The sequence below is a fragment of the Phalaenopsis equestris genome, unplaced genomic scaffold (genome assembly GCF_001263595.1).
Source record: "Phalaenopsis equestris unplaced genomic scaffold, ASM126359v1 Scaffold000316, whole genome shotgun sequence".
Classification (NCBI taxonomy): Eukaryota; Viridiplantae; Streptophyta; class Magnoliopsida; order Asparagales; family Orchidaceae; genus Phalaenopsis; species Phalaenopsis equestris.
In genome coordinates, this window is record NW_018164758.1 from 116680 (window position 1) to 140248 (window position 23569).

The window sequence follows — 23569 nt, forward strand, 5'->3', positions numbered from 1 at the left end:
TAATTTGGGAATCTTAAAGAAAAAATCCCAACAACAACATCTTAGACTGCTGTCCAACCATTAACGTTGATGTCCGGTCATCTCCACTTGCTGTCCAGCCTTCCCGCTTATTGGCCACCCTGCTCAACTGCTGTCCCGCCTCCCCATACTATTGTTTCGCTTCCTCAAACCTGCTATCTAGCTTCCAGGACCTGCATACCACTCTAGCAGGCCGCCACCTTGCTGTCACCACCCCTGCCAATCACCCCGATCCACCTAGTCGACCTATATTGCTCTTGGAATACAACTTAGAGGTGGTTGCTCGTGTCGTCTTATGTTTTGTGTTTGTTATTTTCTGTTGAAGAATCGTGGTTGTAACCGATTTAAATTTCAGTAATAATAATTGTGTTTTTTTTTTGTGATTTAAGTTTTCTCCTCATAGATCAATTGGAGATGAAGTATGAGGCGGTGGCAGTGGTATAAGTGATATTTGATTATTATTGTTATTTTAATTCTCAATGTCTCAAAATTCATGAAAGTGATTCACATGTAAAACCCAAATTGTATGGTTATCATTTCTAGTCAAAGTTGACATTCCGAACACACTTGCAAAGTTCATGTTGCAATCAGATACCATTTGAGCAAATTGGTCGAAGATCCATACAATTTAAGCTTAAATTACATGTCACACTGACGATTTGTCATTCCTAAAGTTCACTCTTTTTTATCACAGAATACCACTCTTTAAGTAATTTTGATGCTTTGAATGCACTCGTTTAGTCAATTTAACAATTTGATGATGTTTCTAATATTTTCGAGCACGATTGAGGCATTTAATGTTTGATCGCGTGATGTCATTTTCATCATTCATCAATTTCGTCAAGGCTAATTAACTCATTTTGTGGATTTGAAGTGATGGTCAATATATATTTATTGGAAACTGAATTTAGATGTGTTGTTATTATTTTTGACGTCTCTATCTTAGGCATCAGGAATTCAGGTAGCAGGAATTCATTCAGTTTTTTATTTTATTTTATTTTTTAATATGCTTTGATATAAATAAAAACATGGTTAGCACTTCAAATATTGATTATTTTTTGTTTTATTGAATATCTCAATTTACGCGACGATTACAATGATAATGACCAATAATGGTGGCAATGGTAAGTAACAATAGTGGCGATGGTCGATGATAATGGTGTTGATTAGTTACGACCGTGATAGTCTGTTAATAGTGATGGAGGCTGTGTGGCGGCGAAAAATAATGATAGTGGAGGATGGAGTTTGCGGTGGTAGCAGTATTTCTTGGTGATGGTAATAGTGGTATTTTGAGTATTTTAAAAAATAATTTGTTTATTTTTAAAATAAAAAAAATAAAGTAGTTAAACAACTGCAATCATGAATGCTTTTTAAAATAAAAACAAAATGCAAAATCAAAAATTGATTTTAATTGGCCTTTAGTTTCAGTTTCTCTAGTTTTTTTCAATATACCGTGCCTACCATGCTAGTACCTATGAGAGCATGGTTGTCATATAACATTTTGATTACCTTGATGAGTTTAATTTACTGCTGACAACTATTTTGATTCAGCTTTTAAAGATTTCTGAGTGCAGTGAGCTTCTAATCCCTTTTTCTCAACTTATTGGATTTTTTAGTACCCCTAAGAGTTGGTTGCATATGCTGTAGGGGTGTTTGGTGTTCTGTTATAGTGATTTTTTAAGGCCATGTGCTTGTGTGATAATTGATCAGTCTTATTAGCTGATGATAGTGCTATTGAATTCATGTTTGGTATGGTGGTTGAAATATTGCACATGCTTTATTTATCTCTAGCTTTCCTTAAATAAGCTAGCTCCTTCAACAGCCCGATCCATATGTTTCTTCACTGTTCACTATTTAAAATTTTCTTGATGGGCTATTGTTGTTTTCTAATACTTGGTGGCACAATTTGATTTTGGCTACTGGGACCTTTTCTTTTAGAATCCAAGTTTATTTTCCTAAATCACGGGCAATTCTTAAATTTATTACATTTTTCAATGAGATGTTTTTTTTAATGAACCACGTTATGCAATTATGGTTTCTTTTCAAACTTGCATGTCATTGGATATCTGCTTAAAGTCATGATGACAATTTTCCTGGGATGTTTCTCCTTGTACTAGAATGTGACATAAATCTTCAATTTTGTGATTTCTATTATTGTTTCTTTTCTTAATTGGTTTGTAATTCTTTTTGTATGATTGATTGACATTGTTAAACTGAAAATAATTCAAGACCATTAATTACCATAATTCAAGGGCATTAGTTGCCCTGATATGATGTAATTAGCATTGATTCCATAGGTTGATGTTTAAGCTCAATTTCTGCTCTCAATTTACTGTTTTTCCTATTTTAAATCTTAGAATATTTGTATAAATATCACCCATCTTTGTACTAATGAGAATCAAGAAATACAAATATCTTCTTCAATTATTATGGTATCAGAGCCTAAAATTTCCCGCTCGTAATCTCTGCCCTGTCCTCGAGCCTGAGCCGATCGAGCTATGTTTCCTCCCCTGCTGCAATCGAGCTCTATTTCCTCCTGCTCGCTCTGTCTCCCGTTCGCGACTCAATCCGAAATTTTGTCCTACCGTCCGCTCTGTCTGTCGCTCGCTTTGTCTCCCGTTCGCGACTCAGTCTTCTGCAACTCTGTCTCCCGCTACGATCGAACTCTGCGATCGAACTCTGCGATCGAGCTCTGTTTCCTCCCGCTCGCTCTGTCTCCCGTTCGCGACTCAATCCGAAACTTCCGTCTCCTCTACTGCCGCAAACCGCACGCAATCCACCTCGTCGCGAACCGCCTCAATGCGATTCCTCATTGTGAACGAGCTCTGTCTGTCTCCCGCTGTGATCAAATTTATTTATTTTTTTCCGTGTGATTCTCTGTCACCTCCACTTCCCAATAGAGAGATCGGATATTGCAAATCCCATTGCAACAATTTTGACTGGATCAAACTATAATTTATGGGTCCAAGGAATGAAAAGTTTTTTGATCGGTCGCAAGCTTTGGCGTATTATTACTGGAGATATCAATAAACCAACCAAACAACAAAACGAAACTGAAGATAAATTTTCTGATCGCCTTGAAGATTGGGATAGCAAAAACCATCAGATTATTACCTAGTTTCGTAACACCTCTATTCCATCCATTCACATCCAATTTGCTGATTATGACACTGCAAAAGAAATTTGGAAATTCTTGGCCAATAGATATCGGACCACTGGACTTGCTCATTACTTCCAGTTATGGACTACACTTCATAATCTAAAACAAGAATTGGGTTAATCTGTGAATAATTTTCTTGCTCAAGTTCAACCGATTTGGAATCAACTATCCCAGGCAAAAGTAAGTGAAGATCACCTTCATCTTATTCAAGTTCTCATGGCTCTCTGACCTGAATATGAAGCAGTTCGAGCCTCTCTTCTGCACTGTCATCCCCTTCCCACATTGGATATGGCGGTCCAAGAAAACATTTTCGAAGAAACTCGCCTCAATCTTGACAAGAACTCAAATTCTGAAATTACACTCACAACTACCCGTCCCTCATATCAGAAATCTGGTACCAACATATGTAAGAATAGCAAACAAACTGGTCATGATTTTGTTAATTGTCCGACTGTCGAATGCAGATATTGTCATACTCATGGACATGTTCTCGAGAATTGCCTGACTCGGCCTCCACGACCAAAAGGTGGGGTCACTAAACCCAAGACCGTCTCGAAGCCTAGTGTTACTTCCGTCTCTCCTGCTACCACTGACAGTCCTACTGCTATCACTATGAGTGATATAGAAGCACTATTCAAAAGTCATACCCCTAAGTTCAGGATCATTTAATTTTAATAAAGCCACTCCGGGTAATCCCCATTGGCTTTTTGACTCTGCCTGTTGTAACCATATGACTAACGATGTAAAATTATTATCCACCAAATCACCAATTTCCTTCTTTCCACCAATCCACGCTGCCAATGGCAGCAAAATGAATATCACTCACACTGGTCATGCATCTACCTCCGATCTTAGTCTTCCTGAAACCTATTGTATCCCTAACTTATCCCTCAACTTTATCTCTGTTGGTCAGTTATGTGAACAAGGACTAACTGTGAATTTTTCTCCTTCATGTTGTCAGGTACAAGATCCACAAACGGGACAGATTCTTGGGACGGGTCGCAGGGTTGGTCGATTATTTGAGCTTGTCTCTCTGCATCTTCCCCAAAAAATTCTGTCAGCTGCTACCACTAGCAACTCTTCTATTCATCAATGACATCTTCGTCTTGGTCATGCCTCAGCCAGTAAAATTCAATCTTTAATTTCACGTGGTTTGTTAGGAACTACAAAGTTTGAGTCATTTAATTGTTTACATTGTAAACTAGCAAAGCAACCGGCGTTGCGTTTAATCTTAGTAATTCAATTTCAGAGAGTCCTTTTGGCTTAATTCATTCGGACATCTGGGGTCCTACCCCTATTCCTTCTATAAATGGTTTTCGTTATTTTGTTTTATTTATTGATGATTATTCTCGCTTTACATGGATTTATTTTTTGAAAAATCGATCTGAATTACCAAAAATCTACGCTTCGTTTGCTAACATGATCAAAACTCAATTCTCTTCTACTATTAAAATTCTTCGAACGGACAACACTATGGAATATCGAGATTCTTCTTTACTCCAAATCCTCAGTCAACAAGGTACCTTAATTCAACGCTCTTGTCCTCGCAATTCCCAACAAAACGGACGAGCTGAACGAAAACATTGTCATATTTTTGATTCTGTTCGTGCCCTTCTTCTCTCTGCCTCTTGTCCAGAAAAATTTTGGGGTGAAGCAGCTCTTAATGCAGTATACAACATTAATTGAGTCCCCACCTTAGTTCTCCAAAATTTATCCCCTTTGGAAAAATTGTTTGGAAAGCCTCCTGACTATTCCCTATTTAAACCATTTGGATGTACCTCTTTTGTTCTTTTATAACCCCATGAACTTACAAAATTAGAACCACGTGCGCATTTATGTTGTTTCCTTGGGTATGGAATTGAACACAAAGGGTATCGTTGTTGGGATTCTATTGCAAATAAACTTCGCATATCACATGTTACTTTCTGGGAAAATACCATGTTCTCATCCTTTTTCAAATTTCACCACCCTGTCAATATTGACTCCATGTTTCGCACTGACTCCTCAATCAAGTTATTGCCAAACCCTGACACAGTGAATTCTGATACGCTCAATACTAGACCTTCCACACCTGCTCCTGCTGACTCTGCTCTAGCTGCTGATCTTGAACCTACACCTCCACCTTCCCTTGACACCACTCTTTGTCGTTCTACCTGGGTAAGATAAACTCCTCAATCACTTACTGATTTTCATTGTTACTCTGCTATTGCAACCCTTCATGAGCCGCACTCTTATCGTGAGGCAAGTACTGACCCTCTTTGGCAGCAAGCTATGATGGAAGAACTTCAGGCCTTAGAGAAAACTCATACTTGGGACTTAGTTGATCTTCCTCCTCATAAGTCATCTATTGGTTGTAAATGGATTTTTAAAATCAAGACTCGCTCTGATGGGACCGTTGAGAGATACAAAGCTTTCCTAGTAGCCAAAGGTTACACCTAATAATATGGGATAGATTATGAAGAAACCTTTGCTCCGGTTGCTCGACTAACATCAGTCCATAGTCTATTAGCTATTGCTGCAGTTCACAAATGGAAGCTTCATCAAATGGATGTCAAAAATGCTTTCCTCCATGGGGATTTGTCCGAAAAAGTGTATATTCATCCTCCTCTTGGTTATCATGCTCCCCATAAAGTCTGCAAGCTCCGAAGAGCCTTGTATGGATTGAAACAAGCTCCTCGAGCCTGGTTTTCCAAATTTAGCTCTACTCTTGTTCAACTTGGTTTTATCTCCAGTTCACTTGATTCAACATTGTTCGTTCGACGAACTGACCATGGTATTGTACTTCTGCTATTTTATGTTGATGATATGATAATAACAGGTGATGACATATCTGGTATCTTTGAAGTACAACATTTTCTCAATCAATGCTTTGAAATGAAGGACCTTGACAATCTCAGTTATTTTTTGGGACTTGAAGTTTCTCAGAATTCTAAAGGTTATTACCTTTCTCAAGCTAAGTATGCATCTGATCTACTGTCTCGAGCGGGCATTACTGATAGTAAAATTATATCAACCCCCTGGAACTCAATTGCAAACTTACTCCCTTCGATGGAACTCCTCTTGATGATCCTACTCTATATCGACAACTTGTGGGAAGTCTTATATATCTCACTGTTACCCGTCTTGATATCTCATATGTTGTTCACTTAGTCAATCAGTTTATGTCTGCCCCACGATCATCACATTTTTCTGATGTTCTTCGGATACTTAGATATATTAAAGGCACTCTTTTTCATGGTCTAAATTTTTCTGCTCACTCATCATTGGTGTTATCCGGCTACTCTGATGCTGATTGGGCTGGTGACCAGATAGATCGGCGTTCTACCACTGGTTATTTCTTCTTCTTAGGAGAATCTCTTATCTCTTGGCGTAGTAAGAAGCAAACAGTCGTTGCTCGTTCCAGCACTGAATCTGAGTATCGTGCTCTAGCTGACGCCACATCTGAATTACTTTGGCTACGCTGGCTGTTTACACTGGCTGTTATCTGATATGGGTGTCCCACAACATTCTGCTACTATGCTTCATTGTGATAATAGAAGTGCTATACAAATCTCTCAAAATGTCGTTTTTCATGAGCGTACTAAACACATTGAAATTGATTGTCACTTTACTCGTCACCATATTACTCAAGGCACCATATTGTTAATTTTTGTCTCATCTGCTAATCAAGCAGCTGATATCTTCACCAAAACTCATCCTCCCACGCGGTTTCAAGATCTACTGAGCAAACTCAAGATGACATCCACCATACCATCATGAGCTTGAGAGAGGGTGTTAAACTGGAAATAATTCAAGACCATTAATTGCCATAATTCAAGGGCATTAATTGCTCTGATATGGTGTAATTAGCATTGATTTCGTTATTACATTTTGATTTTCTTTATTGGTGTGTGAATTTTAATCGTTGTAGAATTTTATATGTTCTCATATTTTTTATGGCTTTTCATATAAATGCAACTTATGTATTATTCTTTGACTGAAATAAATGTGTTTTATAGTTCTACATTAAGATTGTTAATCATTGCCTAAAATAAGAGTCGGGGAATTAGAAATTATGGTTCTTTGCATTTTTTTTGTGCATCTCATCTTAGATTAATATTAGGGAATCATAGACTTTAAGACAAACTATTTAGTTATTTTTTTTATTTTTTATTTTGCTAAAATTTTCATATGAGAAAAGCATTTTTATTATCGAAATGGATCACTCCTTTCTTTGAGAAACGGAGTAAAAATAATCATTTACCAATTGAGTCCTAAGAACCACTCTCTTCCCCAACCATATCAATGTACCATTATCATCGTCTGATTTAATTCATGTTGTTTTGCTGTCCAATTCAGACTAATGAGCCTTTTAACTGTTATTATGCCATGGTTATGTCATTTCACAAAGAAGAAAAGGAATCAACTGCCTATCTGACATTTGTAATCCATTGCTTTATATAATAATTAAATAAGATGTCTATTCAAAATATTTCAACGAAGTTATGCTTAACTTCGAATGGTAAAACATATATTAAATAATGAGTTATGTAGAGTGACTTAAAACTAATATACTACCAACATAACTTAAAATCTCTCTTGTAAGATATTTTTGATAGCTTTATTTCTGTCATCTTCCATCACAACTTTGTGTGCTGCTTATAATGCTATATTGTCCTCAATTTTATCCAGGTTATTGCTAATGTGATCAATCCAAAGTTAGCTCACCATGTTCTTATAAATGGCCTGGTTTTTTAAATATCCATTATATCATTGAACACATTTGATCTAGTTCTTCTATATGTATTAGTTTTATGTTCATAGACTAAAATTTGTGTCTCCTCCCGCTCCCTTTTTGATATCTTCCTCATTAATTCTTTTTTTCATGAAATATGAATATTTTAGTGGCGATATACCATTGGAATTCCATTTGGAGAACCTTTCGACCACAATTTATTTAAATAAAATAGTATGATTTAGTCTTTTACTTTTATGCCAAAGTCTTTCTAGTTCTTGAATGCCTTTAAAATAAGGATGACTAATTTGTAGGTCGTTCAAGGGAACACAATGAAGTATTTACAAAAATAAACAAAAAGAGTGAATAAAATTCTATCTTTCAAAAAAAAAAAAAAAAAAACAATTTAAACTTTTTTTATATTTTGCCCGGCTCTAACCTTTTTGGCAATCATTAAAGGGTGTTCTAATAGGAAAGAATAAATATGAACTGTGGATCTCTATTGTTTCAATTTTTTCCCTCCCATGTCCTCCCTCCCTTCCTCCTAATATGTGTTATCTATGAAGCACAAGCACTTCTGAATGTCTTCTTTGTTCATCTTGTACATGGATTCGACACTTTCAAAATTGTGCCCAAGTAATCATTCAGGCTAAAATTTGGGTTTAATGTAGCTTAACACACAAAGCCGTGAAAGGATGTGCCATGAAATGCGTGGAATGTAGAAATAAAATATGTTACGCATGCCCAAGTGAATTAGTCTCTCTGACATGTTGCCTAAATGCCCTAACCATCCCTCGTGCCTTTTTCCACGTACAAGAACATATATGAGCAAGGCGCAACTTGGAAATGCATCATCTCTTCACATCTTATTTGTTAACATGGTCATCAATGAAGATAGGATGTCGCAAGTGAAGTCCTTGATCGTCTCTTTCTTCTCTCCTTTTTGGTGAGACATTAATAAAATACAAATATTGCTAGCATTATGCACGTCACATGTCTCTCTTGGTTGGTGTCTTTTATTTAGGCTGGCTAATGTTTTATCTGCATTTTGCATGAGTTGGCATTTGTATGCCATAGCCATCTTTTTTCCACCTACCTAGGTTTGATTGACACAAATATAACTTGTGGAAACTCGGATTACTTAGCACTTATATAGTTGTATTTTGTTTGATTACTATGAAGAGGGCATTGAATTTTTTATTGGAGGTTTTTTGATATATTGTAAGCAATATTGATGTTAAAAAAGTATGCTATGATTGAAAAGGATTAATGAATGATAATCAATCTTGCACATGGATTTATGAGTGAGTGAAAAATTTAAACATTGAAAACCCAAATGTCAATGTAGCCTTTAATGACTTAGCAAGCTTTTTTGTTTTTTCTTACTTTTCTCTCACATTGGATGCCATGGTGACTAGGGTTAAAAAATAATGCTCTTAGAGTTTCACAATTTTTGCATTAGCTTCCCTTAATTTCACAAGTCATGTGTTTATACTACTTCATTGCAGATTCAGATTTTATCAGTAAATATATTAATATTTTCAAATCATTAATCTATTCAATATTTTAAATTGATGCCATTAATACCACTAAGTACTCTCATAACATTTAGATTCCATATTTTAAAAATATTTTCTATAATTAACTTTGTGTGTACCAATTTAACTTAATAGAAGCATGGAAAAAGGCTTTCAGAGGTCCGTTAAAAGTTAGTTGAGATCTGATAGTATTTTTGTTCTCCAATGGTCCAACCATTGAAAACTTACTGCTTATATTTTGGAAAATATAATTTAGTTTTTTTTCATAAGCAATTTATACTATATTTTAAAATTACTTTTTATTGAAAGTAATTTTATGTGCTGTGTGTTAAAAATAATTTAACTTGAAGAATATTTTTATTTATATCTGAAAAGTAATAAATTTTTTTAATTAAATTTCATATTATCGTGCTTGCTTCCCATCTTCGAAATTTTTCTCTTGTGAATTATATATTGAGAAGATAAAAAATATTCCTATTCTAAAGCTTAATCCTCATGTGGGTTTTAATGGTAAAACCTGTTTATCTACACAACTCAAACAAAATTAACATAACAAATATCATAATGTATTTTTTATCATCAAAATTGATACGCCACCAACAAATTTCCATCAACTAACACAAATCTCAATGCAATTTTTTGAATAAGAAACATTCAAACTTCGATTAAGAGTCATCCGGAGCTCCGATTTCAGCAAACTTATAGTCAAACTGATCAGCTCGATGAGACGGACCTAATGATATAAAATTTAGAAAATTTAGTGATATAAAATTTAGTCCAATCCAAGTCAAATCAGGCTCGGATCAAATCATTAAATCACTACTACAGGATTTCCAGAGGCATTTGAAAGGTCAAACAGATATCAAATCTAGCGAGTTTATAGTCGAATCAAGCGTCTCAAAAAGACGAATCCAACGAGCCCAAGTTGCTCAATTCCGACATCGTTAAGGCACTCAAATGTCCATCAAACGTCATATGATCAAGGGAAGCTCTCCGGGCCGTCCGATCAAAATGGTTCACATTCATGCATTAATTGCACTCAAAATACTAAATAGAGTCTTACCCCTCACATGAAGGGGAGGAGGCTTAAGAGAGAACTTGAGGTTTTGAGAATGAGCTCAAGTCCAAGATCATCCTCGCCATCGTCGATCACCATCAACCACCGCCTACTAGATGTCATCAGCCGACATTGTAACGTGGAAAGCTAGTAACCCTTTCCCGCCTGTGGGACAAGGGGCATCTGTACGTAATTATCAACTGATAGTGGATTTTTATAATTGGGTCAGGCCCCGTGGTTGGCATGGGCGCCGACAGGCCCCTCGACCCGAGAACCAACTAAACATGGTGTTATTTCAGCTTGATTCATTTTCATCTGAGTGTGTGCTGAATTCTCGTGCAACGCTAAGACGATAATCCATTACTTTATCACCGCAAATTTTCTAGCACGCATCAGTTTGGTGCCGTCTGTGGGAAATTTTCAATCTCACAACTAAAGTACTTACACGTTCTACTACATGGCAATCAAACACAATGTTCGTGATAATGAAGCATCCCGCTCCAACACCCATCGTTCCAGGGAGCAGTCAAGAAGCCAAGGGCGGCATGCTTCTTCGTCTTCCCACCCTGGAAGACGCTATCCTACCAATGAAGGTGTTTCGGGTCCTTCAATAGAAGATCGAATGCGTAGAATGGAGGAGTCTCAACTAGAGATTCTACAGCTCCTACGCAGGGCTCAACAACCGCTGCCTACATCATTGGATGAAATTCGTTTACCATTAACTCCGCAACGTACGAGAAACATACCGCTCGGAGGAACTCATGCCGACCCGCCTCCTCAAAAAGGAACACATCCCCTGTCAGGTCGTGATGTTGAACTCCTAGATACAGCAAGTTCCACTCATCCATCTAGTGCAGCTCGCCCAATATCGCCACATCTTCCTGCCATTCCAGATAATGTCATTCGTAATGAACTACGACGCCTTGTCCGGGAAGAGTTCCCCTTAGAGAAAAAGGATCGCTTCTAAGCTCACCGTAACATCCATGAATCTTCTCCCTTAGCGAATGCGGTCCTCCAATACCCCATCCCAATAGGCTTTAAGCTTCCAAGCATCGAGACATATGAAGGGACAACCGACCCTTACGAGCATGTTGATCATTATCGAACTATCATGCACATTCAGTGTGCTTCTGATGCGCTTTTGTGTCAAGTGTTTCCTGCTACTCTTAAAGGACAAGCTCGAACTTGGTTCTACTCTCTACCGGGGGCACTATAAACACCTTTAACGAGCTTGTCAAACTTTTCACGGAGCAGTTCATGGCAAATCAAAGGATCATCAAGGATTCATCCCATCTCTCAGGAATTCATCAAAATGAAGGAGAGTCACTCAAAGACTACTTCCGCAGGTTTTCTACTGAAGCCCGTCAAATTCCAGGAGTAGATCCAGAGTTACTTATGAGGGTTTTCCTTGGAAGGCTTCGCCCAGGACCTTTCTACTCATCACTAATGCGGGAGACAGTTTATTCTTATGCCGACCTTGTCCACCGTGTTGAGGCCCAAATCAGTGCAGACGAGGCCATCAATGCACATAAGGAACAATTTGAGAAATTTGAGGAAAAGCGCAAAGGTAAAACTGGAGATAACAATCAATCTTTGCAACGGAGAAAGTCTAAACAACAGAGGAATCGCGACATCCTTCCTCAACCTGCAGGCCAACGAACTGAATATCGACCCAAGAAAGAGTATACACCACTCAACACATCACGTGCTAACATCTTAATGGCTATCAAAGATGAGAAAGTCGTTAAGTGGCCTCACGCCCTAAAACCTAACTCAGGGAATCAAGAACAATACTATCATTTGCATCGAAGTCGTGGCCACTCCACTAAAGCATGTAAGCAGCTCAAGGAAGAGATTGAAAGGTTAATTAAACAGGGATATCTCGGTCGATTTATACAAAACAAACCAGCTGGTATCAATAACGCTCCTATTGGGGGGGCAACATACATCAAGACAGCAACATGGGGGTCACCCAGTCGTAGGAGAAATTCAAACAATTGCTAGAGGCCCATCGATGATTGATCAAGTCCTTGTCACTGTACCTGGCAAACCAATGCAGAAGAAATTGCGCTTTGAGCCTATAACTTTTGATGATTCCGATTTGGAAGGAGTTCGAGTCCCCCACCAAGATCCTTTAGTCATTAGCGCAGGAATTGGCGAGCCCTGCTATAACGTAAAGAGGATCCTGATCGACAATGGGAGCTCTGTTGAAGTCTTGTTCTATTCAACTTTCCTTAGTTTGGGATTGAAAAGGGAGATACTTCAACTTGCATCCGGACCATTATATGATTTTGATAATCGACCAGTGAGGGTCGAGGGAACAATAAATCTTCCAGTTGTCTTGGGAGATTTTCCTCGACAAATAACCCACTCAATCCAATTCATCATTGTCAAATCAGAATCGGCGTACAATGCTATCTTCGGGAGACCATTGCAATCAATTTTTGGCGTCGTGACTTCTGTAACACACTTAAAGATCAAATTTTCAACCCCGACAGGGATCGGTGTTGTGCGAAATGATCAACAGATAGCACAATCATGCTACCTCAGACAAGCTCAGCCACGCTCGTCAATGACACTTAGCATTGAGAACTTCGATCTTCGAGATGAAGATGTATCTCAACGGGCTTCTCCCGTAGAAGACTTGGTTCAAATCCCACTCTCTGACGAACATCCCTCGAAAACAGTTCAGCTTGGTTCCCTACTCTCTGATGAGAAAAGGTCGGAGTATATAGATCTTCTCCGAAAGAACCAAGACATTTTTGCATGGACTCCAGCCGACATGTTTGGAGTTGACCCAGAAATAATCATGCACTCTTTAAAGGTAGACCTGACCTTTAAACCGGTCATTCAGAAGAAGCGCAATTTTGCCCCAGATCGCTTACAAGTTATTGAACAAGAAGTTAACAAGCTTTTCGAAGCAAAGTTTATACGGGAAGTACACAATCCTGCATGGTTGGTCAATGTCGTCATGGTAAAAAAAGCTAACGGTTCATGGAGAATGTGCGTCGACTATACAGACCTCAACAAAGCTTGCCCGAAGGATGGTTTTCCCCTCCCACGCATAGATCAACTCGTCGATGCCACGTCTGGACATCAAATGTTAAGCTTTATGGATGCATACTCAGGATACAATCAAATAAAGATGAACCCAATGGACGAGGAGGCCACCTCTTTTCAAACAGATAAGGGCTTATACTGTTATCAGGTTATGTCATTCGGGTTAAAAAATGCTGGTGTAACTTATCAACGACTCATGAACAAGGTCTTCAAAAGCCTTCTCGGGCATACAATAGAGGTTTATGTTGATGACATGTTAGTAAAAAGCTTGAAAGCATCTCAACACATTTCTCATCTAGAGGAGTGTTTTCAACTCCTTTATCAGTATGACTTACGACTTATCCCAACTAAATGTGCTTTCGGGGTTACATCAGGGAAGTTTTTGGGATTTATGGTTACCCATCGTGGGATTGAAGCAAACCCAGAAAAAATCAAGGCATTGAAAGAGATGGTGCCTCCAAGGAACATCAAGGAGGTGCAACGATTGAATGGTTGTATAACCGCCCTATCCTGGTTCTTAGCTCGTTCTGGAGATAAGTATATGTCATTCTTCAAAATATTAAGAGGAGCACGGAACACTAGTTTTCAATGGACAGATGACTGTCAGATTGCTTTCGAACAACTTGAGGCATATCTGGCTTCACCGCTCCATCCAAGGGGAAATGTTATTTATCTATTTAGCTATTTCACCTCATGCAATAAGCTATGTTCTAGTCAGAATAGAAGACACAATCGAGAAACCAGTATATTATGTCAGTAAAGTTCTCTCTGATACAGAAAGTCGTTATCCGATGGCAGACAAGACTACACTAGCCCTGATATTCTCTGCAAGGAGACTTCATCCTTACTTCCAGGCTCAGCTCACACTATTGGCGTTTACACGCAACTCCCTTTGAAGGCAATCCTAAAAAAACCAGAAGCATCAGGAAGATTAGTTAAATGGTCAGTAGAATTGGGAGAATTTGACATCCATTATTTACCGCGACCAAACATCAAATCACAGGTGTTGGTCAACTTTGTGGTAGAATGTACAGTACCTATCGCTGATGAACCACCATCTTCTCTTCCACGGTCACCTCAGTGGACACTATGTCTAGACGGAGCATCTGGAAACTCGGGAGCTGGTCCAAGAATACTACTCATCTCCCCAAAGAAAGACATTTTGGAGTACGGACTTCGTTTGAAATTCCCAGCCACCAATAATGTTGTTGAATATGAAGTGCTTGTTGTCGGATTAAAGCTTGCCATCAACTGCGAAGTACAAAATATGATTATATACACTGATTCGCAACTTATTGCATCCCAAGTAGAAGGAGAATTTGACGCTCATAACTTACAACTATTGCAGTATCTTAGTCTGGTAAAAACACTTCTCGCCCAAATTGAAACATGTCAGCTCATTCATATACTTCGGGAGCATAACAACCGAGCTGACGCCCTCTCCAAGCTTGTGACTTCAACAACTGGAGATATCTATAAAAGAAGGTATATTGAGGAGATACATTTTCCTAGAATTCATGGCCCGTGGGAGATGCTGTCTATAGATGACCCAAGGGAGCCATCTTGGATGGATCCCATCATCTCTTTCCTCCAAGACGGAACACTGCCACACTGCAAGATAATGTTACCACATCAATTCGCATCCGACGCATGGTTGTCAACTTCATCCTTATAGGGGATGAACTGTATAAGAAGGCATTTGTAGGTCCGTATCTCAAGTGTCTTCCTCCATCTTAAGCTGATTATGCTCTATGAGAAGTTCATTCCGGAATATGTGGGGAGCATCTTGGTGGCAGGGCACTTGCTCTTAAGATAATGAGGCAAGGCTTCTACTGGCCCACGATCAAACAAGATGCATTAGAGTTTGTGCAAAAATGCAAAAATTGTCAACTACACTCCAATCTTACACATGCACCGTCAGTAGAACTCACTACTTTTCTAAGTCCTTAGCCTTTCGCTCAATGGGGGGTAGATATCATGGGGCATTTCCGATAGCTACTGGACAACAAAAATTTATCATCCTAGCTCTCGACTACTTAACCAAATGGGTAGAAGCAGAGCCGCTTGCCAAGATCACTGAGACAAATGCAAAACAGTTTGTCTGGAAAAACATCATCTGTCGCTTTGGACTTCCTGCGAAGATTATCACTGATATCACTGATAATGAGACTCAATAATGAGACTCAATTCACTGGAAGGATTTTCACATCATTTTGCAAGGATTTTCACATTCAGTTGGTGCACACTTCTGTGGCGCATCCCCAAACAAATGAGCAAACAGAGGTGACGAATCGTACTGTGCTCAAGGGATTGAAAACTCGACTTGAGAAGGCTGGGGGGCAATGGGTAGAAGAGCTGCACAACGTCTTTTGGGCCTATCGCACAACTACGCGTACGCCAACTGGAGAAACTCCATATAACCTATGTTTCAGCACTGAGGCTGTCATTCCCGTTGATATCGGAATTCCAAATCCCCGAGTCAAGACTTTCGACTCAGAAAGCAATGAAGAAAAGCTCCGACAACAGTTGGAACTTCTCCCAGAAATACGCGATGTGTCCCACCTCAGAGCCGCTTCCTACCACCAAAGAGTTGCTCGCTACTTCAACCGAAAAGTCAAGCCTCGACCTATCTCCGTCGGTGACCTGGTCTTGCGTAGCATTGAAGCCGCCCGTCATGGTCCCCAACACAATAAACTATCACCTCTATGGGAAGGCCCATATATCATGGCTACCATGATCAAACCTGGAACCTTCAAACTCAAGGATTCAGATGGGAAAATTCTGCCCCGGACTTGGAATGTAGAAATCTTTTCAAGTATTATCAGTAATACCCCAGTCATGTAATCCACATATGTTATTACATGGCAACTCATGCATAATCGATGTATCTTAAGTATCATTCACTTATTTTCCTATATATAAAAATATGTTTATAAAGTATAAGGGCTCATCAACGAGTCTTCTAATGCTCTCGACCCGAGAAGTACACAACTTTGGTTGTATCTTAGTCAGAGCACAATCAATCTCAGGGGGATTTGATCTAACCTCTTCCATATGGGTTAACATTGTTGAGTTTTTACTCTGGTAAACAACCTTGGATAGGTTAACAGTCCTTAGTGGGCTACACCTGACCCCTTCCACACAGGTTTGTAAGTGAGCAATGCTCCAACAAAACAACCTCGGATGGCTTAATAAGTCATTGGGAGACTTTCGTTATGCAAGTTAACATCATCGAGTAAAACTCTAATAAATAATCTCAGTCAAGTAAAATGTTTTTAATGATTTATCCCCACGGTAACCTTCTCACATACTAGATCTTCTAAATGATATCTTGTACCACTGTGACACGAAGATACTTGGGTGGCAAACATCTAACAAAATAAGTTGATCGGCATACATCACTAGTACAACATCATTTTGACAAAGTTAAAAAAAAGAATATCTGTATAGTTAGAGCAACATGGCAAAAGCAAATACGCAACAAATGTTAAAAGGAAGAGCAAAACACTAATTGACGTCAATGTTCTCCTCTGCCACTTCGTCGTCATTGAAGAACACCTTATTTAGTTAACTCTCGATGTCATCACCATCAGAATCTGAGGAAGTGTCCTCTGAAGAATGACTTGGAGTGAGCCCCTCAACAACAATCTCGGTTCGACGTTGTGCCGCTCCGCTCGACTCCCCTTTAAGATTAAGAAACCCTAGATGAATCCTTCTTCGGTGAACCACTTCTATTGCTCCTTTACCTCAACATCAAGTACATGATCACGAGCTTGTTGAACATGGTCTCGATTGATAGTTTTGAACTTGAGCGATTTCATGAAGTTTTCGACCGCTTTGCGCTTAACTTCTGAAACATTGACATCTTTTGCAGACTTCAAAAGTCGAATCTCTTCTTCTTGGGCTAACACCATCGACTTAAGGTCTTTCACGCTCTTATTACTTTCACGAAGGCTGGCTCGTGCTTCCACCATCCCCTCCCGAGTTTTCTCCAGATCTTGAAGCTGCAACGAGAGGGAGGTTGCCATTGTTGAAAGTTCTGTACTACACTCTATCAATTGTGATTCCAGAGATATAATTTTTTGGACCCCAAATTCATACCGACGCTTGTACTCGCCCTGAAAATATTTGATCTTAACGAACTCGGAATTCCAATTTCTCAATGCAAGTCCTAGCCCCTGCTGGATTTCCACCATTTTATCCAATTAAAAGAAAAGAGAATTATGGGTTAGAGAGATGAAATAATTATATAGTAGCAGAAAATGAGAGAAACTTACAAAACTCTCGACTTCTAGGAGCCCAGTACATTCATCAGACAATATATTTTCAGGAACGTGAATACTAGAAGGGCTTAGCACAGGCTCCCGTGAGTTTTCAACTTTCTTTTGTTTCTGAGGCAGTACTTCACATTCATTGCTCGTTGGGAGCTGCTTTGAGGATTCTGCAAGGGCTAACTCGGAAATGGAAAGAAAGCTTGACCTTGAACAATGAGTCTTCACTCACAAATTCGTAAATATACTGTATCTCAAATAACAGTTCCTTCATGTCAGGAAATCCCAACATCTGCAATATCCCTTCTTCGGTAATATGAGGAGAGACTGACAATTGTTGAAACCTTCCTCGCCTCTCGCGGAGCCCCCAATCATTTTTTGCGAAGAAGAATTTTACAGACCATTGTCTTATCGGTTCCTTTAGACGGAAATCCAACGCCTTATGCTTAAACAACACACGATCATGTGTATCAGTAAAGAACCCACACAGCCGTGCCAAAATTGCAGGTGTTAACTTCAATTCACGAATACTGAATAAAACTGTCAACCCTATAATGACTGTCACCACTCGACAAGATAACTGAGTAACGCAAACTCCGAACGCTTTCATAATTTCAATAAACTCAGATGCTGGAGGAAATCGTAGGCCAACTTTCAAGGCAGCCTCATAAATAGTAACATACCCAGAAGGTGGAAAATATGCTCGATCAGTTGAAGTCGGTAAATTCACTATCATATCGTCTGGGAAGAAATACTTCTTTCTAAAAAAAATCAATTCGCTCTCCGTCACAGTCGACACTGTTTCCTCCGATTTTTGACTTTTTCTCAAGATCTCAGCAGAACGAGGTTCTCCAGCTTTTGCCATTTCAGTAACTCTTCGCGCAAATCTGCACCGCAACACTTCACCGCAAATCTGCACCGCAACACTTCGCCGCAAATCTGCACCGCAACACTTCGCCGCAAATCTGCACCGCAACACTTTGCCGCAACTCTTCGCCGCAAATCTGTACCGCAACGTTCCGCTTCGCCTCAACTTTGCTCTGCAACTCTTCGCTTCGTTGCAACTCTCCGCCTCGCCGCCGCAACTATTCCGCTTCGCCGCAACTCTTCTCCACAACACTTTGCTCCGCCGTAACTACTCTCCGCAACGTCGGATAATTTTCTTCTCCTCCTCACTTGTAATTTTTTCCTCTCATCCAATATCTTTATTTATAGGCATGATATGAGACATATCATTAAATATAATAATAATAATAGCAATAAAAGAAAAAACTTTTCATTTCATATTCCATGAGTTTTTAGCTTTTCAAATTCTTCTTTTATGGCTTAATTTGATAATTAAAATAAGATAATTAAAATAAATTAAAAAAAAACTCTTCAGATTCTAAAAATGTGCATTTAAATTTCAGTTTATGTTTAATTTGTGCTGCTTAAGAGCTTCTTAAACTCTCTGATTAATTAGTTAATTAATTTTGGCTGTTTTTAGCTCTTTATGACCCTTCGAATTCCTCTCCTGCGGTCCGGATTCCTTCAATCCATGCCCGCGTTCCGCATTCCTCCAACTCCGGCCAGGCCCGCACGCCCCGTTCCAATCCCACGGATCCAGGCCCGTAGGCCTGCATTCCAATTCCGGGCAGGCCCGCAGGCCCGCGTTATTCTACAGGTACAAAATATTTTTGTTTTTTTTTTGGTTTAAGGTGAGATTCGAACCCACCACCTGCAAAAGACAAAAAAGAACCCACAAACTAGCCCAGCTCAACTTACTATTACATTGTGGATAAATATTATTGTTATTTAAATTCTGATAGCAATAATATATATATATATGTATATCTAAATTTTTTACGTCTACTGTGAAAAGTCTATGAATCTTAATATTTTTGGACGAAGAAATTAGAATCGCCCAAAAATAGGTGGGCAACTGATACGCCACCAACAAATTTTCATCAACTAGCACGAATCTCAATGCAATTTTTTTAACAAGCAACATTCAAACTTCGATTAAGAGTCATCCGGAGCTTCGATTTCAGCAAAATTATAGTCAAACTGATCGGCTCAATGAGACGGACCTAATGATATAAAATATAGTCCAATCCAAGTCAAATCAGGCTCGGATCAAGTCATTAAATCACTAGTACAGGATTTTCAGAGGCATTTGAAAAGTTAAACAGATGTCAAATATAGCGAGTTTATAGTCAAATCAAGCATCTCGAAACGACGAATCCAACGAGCCCAAGATTGCTCAATTTCGACATCGTTAAGGCACTCAAATGTCCATCAAACGTCATCTGATCAATGGAAGCTCTTCGGGCCGTCCGATTAAAATGGTTCACATTCTTGCATTAATTGCACTCAAAACACTATAAATAGAGCCTCACCCCTCACATGAAAGGGAGGAGGCTTAAGAGAGAACTTGAGGCTTTGAGAAGGAGCTCAAGTCCAAGATCATCCTCCCCATCGTCGATCACCGTCAACCACCGCCTACTAGACGTCATCAGTCGACGTTGTAACGTGGAAAACTAGTAACCCTTTCACGTCTGTGGGACAAGGGGCATCTATAATTATCAACTGATAGTGGATTTTTACAATTGGACCAGACCCCGTGGTTTTTCCCTTTTTACGGGTTTTCCACGTAAAAATTTGTGGTGTTATTACAGCTTGATTCATTTTCATCTGAGTGTGCGCTGAATTGTCATGCAACGCTAAGACGATAATCCATTACTCTACCGCCGCGAATTTTCTAGCACACATCAAAAATCTATTATGAAGCAGGGCTGATGGGGCCAACAAATGTATTCTTTAATGTATGCCTCCTTATCCTACCTCAATTTTTTAGACTTAAATATTTTTTATTTAATCCGGCAGTTATTGTACTTGCCAGCTTTTTTTGAAATTTGTATTGTCGGTTCTCAGATTATATATTCACAAAATGCTTAACATGGAGTCCCCCCACCTACTTCTAGTGCACCTTTTTATGCTTATTAAACTGGTCATCAATAATTGTTTTCCTTAATTCTAAAGGTAGCTTCAATTTCGTTAACAGGGCGCTTCAGAAGCTATGACCCTTCCCGTGGCTTTTATCAGTGTCATTTTGCTTCCTATTGTTAGAAATGCCACTGAACATGCAACTGCCATTATGTTTGCCATGAAGGATAAGCTCGTTAGTGCTCAAGTGTATTTATGGTACCAGTCATTTGCTATTTTGTTTTTTCATGACACTTTTCCTTTTTACAGGATATTTCATTAGGTGTTGCCATTGGAGCATCTACACAAATATCAATGTTTTTGGTATTACTTCGAAAATTCTTTTTCACCTTTTCGTGATTGGATTTGCAGTATTCTCTTACTTTACAGTGTTTAGTATTAAGGGGTGTAGTGTTTGGCTGCTCGAGGGGGTGGGTGTACTCTGAAATATTTCTATTGTTCTTCTATATTTGCAAGTATATATCTTCATTTCTTCATTAGGTAAAATTTTTTTTTTGATTTTACACCATTTCGTTATTATTTAATTAACCTGTTCCATAGGCTTGAAGCCTTGAACTCGTCACTAAATTGTTAGCTATTTTAAGTAAAGTGCAATAGAAGTAATTATATTTTGCTGAGTGCTATTTAAGGCCCTTTATCCCTTTCTGTTTCATATCTGACTCGCTAAAGAGAATTTCCTGTGTATGTCTCTTATGGGAAGCACATCTATTATCCTCAAAAATTTACAACGTTATTTTTTGGGTTTCCATGCTTTCTATTTGTATTTAAGTGATTTTGAGAGGGATGGAAGTTTTTTTCCATATGCTTGACTGATCACTTTAATTAGAAATAATGTAATTCACAATCAAGAATGATTTTGTACGTTGCATGTGCTTTGCCTTATTTTTTTCTTAAAATCACGCTTCAATTTAGAATATGGATTTTACTTGTGAGATTTTGTAGTCTATTGATTTTAATTGCCTAGATTCAAGAGATGGCTCCCTAAATGCAGAGAATCTACACTAGGATTTTTTAGCTCTGCTTTTGTATCCTTATCCTTTCCTCATTAATTATCATGCCCCAGTACTCATTTTAAATTTCTCTTTGGATGAATGGAGGTTGTTTTCAGATTTTTTATCGCAACTAGCATACTGGATATGACTTCGGAACTGAAGATAATTTCTAGTTGAAAATGCTATTTTAAAAAATTGAAAATACTAATGACTTTATCGCAGATTCCATTCTGTGTGGTTCTTGGTTGGGTAATGGGAGAGAGGATGGAATTGAATTTTTAGCAATTTGAGAGGACAATTCTTTTTAACGCAGTTCTTGTGGTTGTTTTTATGCTTCAGGTATGTAAGCATAAGTAGATAAGATTTGATATTGATGTGTGCCGGAAAATTTGCGGTGGTAGAGTAATGGATTATCGTCTTAGCGTTGTACAAGAATTCAACACACACACAGATGAAAGCGAAACAAGCAGTGACCACTCCATAAATTTTTACGTGAAAAACCCGGAAAGAGAAAAATCACGGGGACTAACTCAGTTGTAAAAATCTACTATTGACTAATAATTAAGTAAATCCCTTGTCCTACAAACGGGAAGTAGTAACTATATTTTTCAAATTACAACGTCGACTATCGGTGGCTGGTAGGTGGTGATAGACGACGGTTGGCAGTGGTCGATGGCGGTCGACGGGGAGCAGCGGTGGTCGACAGCAGTCGATGACGGTTGACAGTGGTCGATGAGGTCAGTGATGATTAGCGGTGGTCGGCGGAGGTCGGCCGTAGTTGTCGGCAGTCGGTGGTGGACGAAGGTCGACGATGATAGAGATGATGTTGGACTTGAGCTCTTCCCTAAAGCCTCGAGTTTCTCTTCAGCCTCCTCCTTCATGTGAGGAGTGAGACTCTATTTATAGTGTTCTGGGTGTAATTAATGTTGAAATATAAACCATTTTGATCAAAAGGTCCGGAGAGCTTTCTTCGATCAGATGGAGTTTGATAGACATTCAAGTGCCTTAACGATGTTGGAATTGAACATTCATGGGCTCGTTAGATTCGTTTTATCGAGACGCTCGATTCGACTATGAACTTGTTAAATTTAACATCCGTTTGACTTTTCAAATGTGTCCGGAAATCCTCCAAGTGTGGTTTAATCATTTGATATGGGTTTGATTTGACTCGGATTGGACTAGTTTTTATATCATTGGGTCCGTTTCATAGAGCCAGTCAGTTTGACTATAAGTTTACTGAAATCGGAGCTCTAGATGACTCTTAATTGAAGTTTGAATGCTTCTTGCTCAAAAAGTTGCCTTGAGATTCATGTCATGCCTCGAGATTCGTGATGAATGATAAAAATTTGTTAGTGGCATATCATTTGCCCCCCTATTTTCGGGCAAGTTTAATTTCATTCTATGAAAATATCCAAATTTAGAGTTTTTTTCATTTTTCAATTTATTCTTATATATATATATATATATATATATATATATATATATATATATACATATATATATACACACACACACACACTTCATAGCATTCGTATAAGAATAATATAAATCCCTATACATATGAAGTTGAGCTTAGCTTAGTTGTCTGATTTTCTTTTTGCTCCACACGGAAGGCGTGGCTTCAAACACTACGCAATAAAAAAATTGAGATTTTTTTGCTGGGCTGAATTTCGGGCCTAACAGGCCAGAAAATCGAAAATTAAAAGGAAAATAAAAAATTGAATAGATAGCACTTTATATGTATGTATGTATGTATGTATGTATGTATGTATGC

General features: G+C 38.6%; 1 pseudogene; it reads left to right on the plus strand.

Annotated features, from left to right (window-relative positions):
* The window catches only part of LOC110025619, a 74771-nt pseudogene that overhangs the window by 45517 nt on the left and 5685 nt on the right, over window positions 1-23569 (plus strand).